The sequence below is a fragment of the Psammomys obesus genome, unplaced genomic scaffold (genome assembly GCF_907164565.1).
Source record: "Psammomys obesus unplaced genomic scaffold, mPsaObe1.curated_primary_1811, whole genome shotgun sequence".
NCBI classification, from domain to species: domain Eukaryota; kingdom Metazoa; phylum Chordata; class Mammalia; order Rodentia; family Muridae; genus Psammomys; species Psammomys obesus.
Window position 1 is genome coordinate 741,230 of NW_026596415.1, and position 6,325 is coordinate 747,554.

Below are 6,325 nucleotides of genomic sequence, written 5' to 3' on the forward strand. Positions count from 1 at the left end.
TAGTGAGTTTCACAGCAGCCAAGCTATGTACAGAGAAACTCTATCTCAAAAAAAAACAATTTAAAAAAAATGGGTATACCCTGGATGGTAGAGTAGCCTACTATGCATGTGATCCTTGGTTCAATCTTCAAAATGATGTAGAGAAGAATGAGGTGGAGGAAGAGCAGAAGGGAAGCCAGAAAGCAGAGATCAGCTTGTAGCTGAGCCAAGTGTGGTCAGGGAGTGGAGGAAGTACAGAGCATGGTAGAGCTGGCAAAAAATTTTTCCTAGGAAATGGAATATTATGGACAAATCTTCCATCAAAGGATGTTTCCACTTGTGATTTCTGGCATAAAAATGTGGCCAGGAGTGCTCACTGCCCATGCCTACTTGTTGATCTGTTCCTCTGACTCCTACAAGTGTAATCAGCACCATGTCTGCCAAACATCTTTTCAGCATCCTGTGCAATTAGTATGGAGGGAAGGTCATTGATTGAGTAACCATAAAGGAGTTGGTTTCCAGTGCAAGCCTAGTACAGAAAGTGTTCCGTAAAACAGGAAAACCCAAGCAGCATTCTACTCAAGTGGCAGTGAAACCGTGAACCAGTGAGTGGTATAGTGACTTACCCATTACTACAGAGATGCCTGTATTTAATGGAAATTCCATGCAAAGTGGCTCACCCAATAAGAATTCATCCAAAAGAGAGACCCTCATCTTGCAGCCCATCACCATATGCAAGGGTTTTTTTTTAATATTTAATTTATTATAGTAGATGTCAGAACAATGGTACTTTTTAAAAATTATTTTAATTTTGAACTTTTTGTTTTGTTCTGTTTTTCAAGACAAGGTCTCTCTTTCAAGACAGGGATGCTCCAAGACATCCCTGGCTGTCTTGGAACTCACTCTGTAGACCAACCTGGCCTCAAACTCACAGAGATTCTCCTGCCTCTGCCTCCCAAGTGCTGGGACTAAAGGTGTGCACCACCGATGCCCAGCTTTATTTTCGAATTTATAATTACATTTTCTACCTCCCTTTCCTCCCTACCAGTCCTCCTATATAACCCTCCATTCTCTCTCTCAAATCCATGGCCTCTTGTTCCATTAATTGTTCTTATATGCATAAATATATACATATTATATATACATATATTCCTAAATATAACCTGCTTGATCTGTATAGTATTATTTATATGTATGCATTTGGGGCTGACCATTTGGTATTGGATAAACGATCGGTATGCTCATCCTTGGGAAAGACTATTTCTCTCAGTCACTGCATGCCTGTGGTTCTCTGTCTATGGTTAAGGCCTCATAATCTTTCCCCTGTTTACGTTAGCATTGTCTTTTGCTGTTATCCTTGTTCAGCTCATGCTCAGGCAGTCATGCTGGTGAGACTTTGTAGGTGTGGCTTCTGACATTCCTAGAAGACACAAGGTGAAGGAAACTCCCTGAACCTCCACCCCCTCTTCTGCGATGCCCCCTGAATCTCAGGTGTGGAGTGTTGTAGACGTGTCCGTTGGGCCTGGGCTCCAGCAGGTGGTTTCTGAGTCACTGCCACACCTGCTGTCTTTGTGGTGGGTGGAATGAATGTTTCCTTTTGCCCCTACTCTGGTCTAAGAGGTAAATTCTTTAAACAGCCCACAAAATCCCCTGCCCAGTGAATTCCTAGTGCTAACATGCAGGATCAGCTTCTGTTCTACCAGCCCTACAAAGCACGATGACCCCTGTTCACCTTCTGTGAGAAAAGCTGCTTTTGACTCTCTACAGTTCACTTCATCTGAAATAACAATGACATTCACATCCAAAAGAAATTTATTTCTCATCAAGCTATGCAACACAGTGACCTGAGTTCAATGCCTGGAGCCCACATTAACGGTAGAAAGAGAGAACTGGCTCCTTAGAAGTTATTCTCTGAATTCTAAACTCCTGCTATGTAGAATGCATGTGTGCGTGCAAGCGCGTGCGTGTGCGTGTGTGTGTGTGTGCATGTGTGTGTGTGCATGTGTGTGTGTGTGTGTGTGTGTGTGTGTGTGTGAATGTCTTGCCTAGACCAAGAGAAAAAAAGATAAAAATTACAATGAGAAAAAACAACAAACTCAGGAAGGGCTCTGAGACCTTTGATGGGTTCTCACTAAGGACAGTTCTGATGCCTGGAGTAAACACTGACAAGGCAAAATGTGAAGTAAATACTGCAGAAGAAAGGAGCATGATGGTAGGTGTTTTTAATCCTCAGGAAACAGAGGCCAGAATCTCTGTGAGTTGAAGGCCAGCCTGATCTACACAGCCAGGTCCAGGGCAACTAGGGCTGCACAGTGAGTCAGTCTCTCTCCCCCCCCGCCCCCCACACAAGTGTTCTTGAGTTTAACAGTTCCTACATTCAAGGGAGTAAGATATTTTATTTTTTATCAAAAAGTGAATGATTGCAGGCTACAAACATAGATTCATGTTGCGCTCCCAATAACATCCCAAAGTGAAACGAAGGCATTTACTAAATACATTGGTAGGAAAAATAGGCACGTGGTTACTGGGAAGTTGGGAAATATCTGCTTTAAGTCTCAGATGGTGTCCGATGACATTCTTAACCTTGGGAGTGCTGGAAGCTAGTGGCCTGCTGTACCTTACTGTCCTGGCATGTCATTCTAATTGGCTATTGGATTGTTGAAACAATAAGACCCAGTGAATTAAATTTTCTCCAGGAATCTACCTTGGAGGAAGAGAAAGGCCAAAGTCTGACGCTAGCCAGAGTAGGAGTTGCTCAGGAAAAGATTTCTCCTAGTTCATTTTTTTTTCCCACAGGTAGAACCAAGGCAGCAATGGAAACCATACCTTGATCAGCACTGCTTAGTTATCTTCTCATCCTTCCTTTCTTCCTTCCTTTTTTTCCTTCCTTCCTTTTCTTTTTCTGTGTTTTGAAACAGGGTTTCTCTACATAGCCCTGGTTGTCCTGGAACTCACTCTGTAGCCCACGCTCACCTCAAACTCACAGAGATCTGCCTGCCTCTGCCTGCCAAGTGCTGGGATTAAAACTGTATGCCACCACTCCTGAATACATATATTTCTTGTCCTCTATTTAAACCCAAATCTCATATCAGCACTCTAAAGATGGACTTGGGGATCACTTCAACTCTTTGTTTGTTCCTCTTTACAATGTAACTATGTTAAATAAACTGTTTTCAGTGATATATTTGTTTTAACTGGTGTATTTGAGACAATGGCCAAGCTAAGCTTGTTAGAGCTTTCAAGTCTAGGCTTTGACCCTAGAAATTTTAATAACATGGTAAGTAAACATTTTTAAACGTTTGCCTGGTAATTGAAAAAAAGTGATCAGATATAGAAGGCTGGTGATAAATGGCTATTAAGGGAATAAAAATAATCCAAGATAATTTTGGCTCTGAATCTGCAACATTCCTACTCTCCACAATCACAAAGTTTAATCAGCCTTTTAGAGTCATTAGCAAAGGTGTGGCTGTGTTGTGGGAACCCCAGGTCACATTACAAATTAAAAGGAAGACATGAGGATGCCAGGATTCATGACTTTATACCCTCAACTTAGCCTCAGTGTATAGGAACCAGTCAGTGGTGGGATGATTTTTTTTTTTTTTTCTGGGTGTAATGTGACCTGGTCCTTTGTCCTCAGCCTCAGGCTAGGGAAAGCCCTGTTCTGAAGACAGTTGGAAGTTTGGGGCTTTGGTTCAGCTGAGTAGAGGGAGGAAGAATGAGTGTCTCACTTGAGCAGGGGTTCTGAAACCAGCAAGGGATTCTGGGCATATCTTTCCCTTCTAACTGGACCACTGTCTTACATTGTACACTCACCTCTAAAACTAAGAATGACTGATAATAACTCAGGATTTTTGTTTTGTTTTGAGACAGTATCTTTTTACATCGCCCGGATTGTACTGAAACTCTACATGCAGAACAGGCTGACCTACAGAGAGCCACCCACCTCTGTCTCCTGAGGTAGCTCATATTTTGTTCTATGTACACAATGTTGGAAAAGCAATTAGAGCTGGGCTTGGTGCTCCAAACAGAAAGATCTCCAGTTAAAAGCCAGTCTAGCCTGGTACATAACAAAACCTTGTTGAAGAAAGAGCAGGAAGAGGCAGCATCAGTGCTGAGTATGTAGTTCAGAGGTCCAATACACACTTAGCATTTGTGAAGCTTCTGGGTTTGATCTTCAACATTAGGGGAAAAAAAAATCACCTCTTCAATGGGTCTCTTCATATATGATTAGTGGAATTCATATATTTGTGTGTGTGTGTGTGTGTGTGTGAATTCTTGTAAATTTTAACTGTCTTGGAGTGCAATATAATGATGTTTATCTGAAACCTAAAAATTCCATCTTTTCATTCAATGTAATTATACTTAAAATAATTTGTAAAGAAATAATCATCTGGGAGTAGTGGTGCAGAGGCAAGTAGATCTCTGAATTCTTCCAAGTCAGCCTGGTCTACACAGAGGTAGTGTCAGAACAGCTACACAGAGAAACCCTGTCTCAAAAAGCCAGAGACTAAAACAGAACAAAAACCACTCAGGGCTAGACAGATGGCTCAACGGTTAAGAGCACATACTGTTCTTGCATAGGACAGGAGTTTAATCCTGAGCACCCACATCAGGCAGCTCACAACTACCTATAATGCTAGTTCCAGGGGATCTGTTGTCCTCTGATTTCCTCATATAGAGACATACATATGGACACAAGATAAATAATCATAATTAATAAAAATAAAAAGGAAAAGTCAGATATGTATTTAAATAATTTGTACTGTTTAATGAGAAAGTACTATTTAAAAGTTTTTACTATTATTTTATGTGTTATAAAATATATATTTTACTATTATTTTATGTGTTTTATATATAAAATATATCATGCTTTATTTATATATAACATATATATAAAGTAAAATATACATTATATATAAATATAAAACACATAAAATAATTTTAATATAGAAATAATAAAATGTATTACTATTACTATTATAAAATAATAGTAAAATATATATAACAGAAAATAAAACTAAATCTTATATATAAAATATTATATATATATAAAATAATAAAATAAAATATGTGTGTGTGAGTGTGCATGTGTGTGTGTGCATTCACATGTGTGCCTGGTGCCCTCAGAGGCTGGAAAAAAGTGTCAAATTCCCAAGAACTGGAGTTACAGATGGTTATGAGCTGCCAGGTAGGTACTGGGGGTTAAACCTGGGTATTCTGGAAGAGCAGCTAGTACTATCAGGCACTGAACAATCATCTCTTGTTGTGGTTGTCAATAAATAAGAGTGTTGGCCTATATATCATTTATTATTAGCCCTAAGATCATCATAACAGTATTATTTAACCATGCGTTCCCAAATAATAAGATACATACACCTGTTAGATTTATAATTGCCTTATTTACCTTGGGACAGGCAGATATTTCTACCTCATCATTCACCTCTCATCCCCCATCAAATCCATATACCTTAATCATACTCATCTGAACTATCTTTTACCCATAATTTTGTAAGTACTTACTTGTATTCTTCACCTGGGGCTTTTCACACCATACTGGAGTCCTTGTTCTTGCCCCATGAGTTTTGTTTTTTTGGGTTTTTTTTTGTTTTTGTTTTTGTTTTTTTCCTTTTTCCACACTAACCCATTGTGGCATTCTCCTTCCTCCTCCCTTCCCATCCATCTCTTTCCGGTGATTTCCTGTCCTCCAAAGCCCAGGAACCTTAGCCACACCTATCCCATTCTTCCCTACCCAGGTATAGGCATTTTAATCAACCAATCAGTTATGTCTTAGACAAGGTTTACAAAACAAGGATAGGTGTAACCAGATCTTGGCTACTAACATTAGCAGCCCCTGCCAATTACAACCAGTGCTGGCTTAAAGAATCAAGCTTTTTACCCTCAGAGAAAAGTCTGCTGGGTGACCAGTCATTGTCTCTACACTCTGCCTCAGTTTACTCTATGCTGTAAGCTAGCCTTCGACAAGTTAGATAATAATAGCATATATGCATGGGACAATAGCCATTTTCCCTGCTGTGAGGAATCAATCAGTCATATCCTGAATTTGTTGGGTTTCAGATTTAAAATTTGTTTAAATTTTTTATTTTTATCTTATACATATAAATCTTTGCCTACATACATATACACCATGTGTATGTCTGCTTTCCAAGGAGGCTAGGAGAGAGTGTCAGATCCCCTGGAATTGGAGTTTTAGGTTTTCTTTAAGAGCAGCAGGTTCTCCCAAGTACTCAGTCAATCTCCAGCAACACCCTCTGCCTTTTCATTGCTAAGAATTTCACCTAAGACTTCACACATACCAGGCAAGCACTCTACCACTATATTCCCAGCT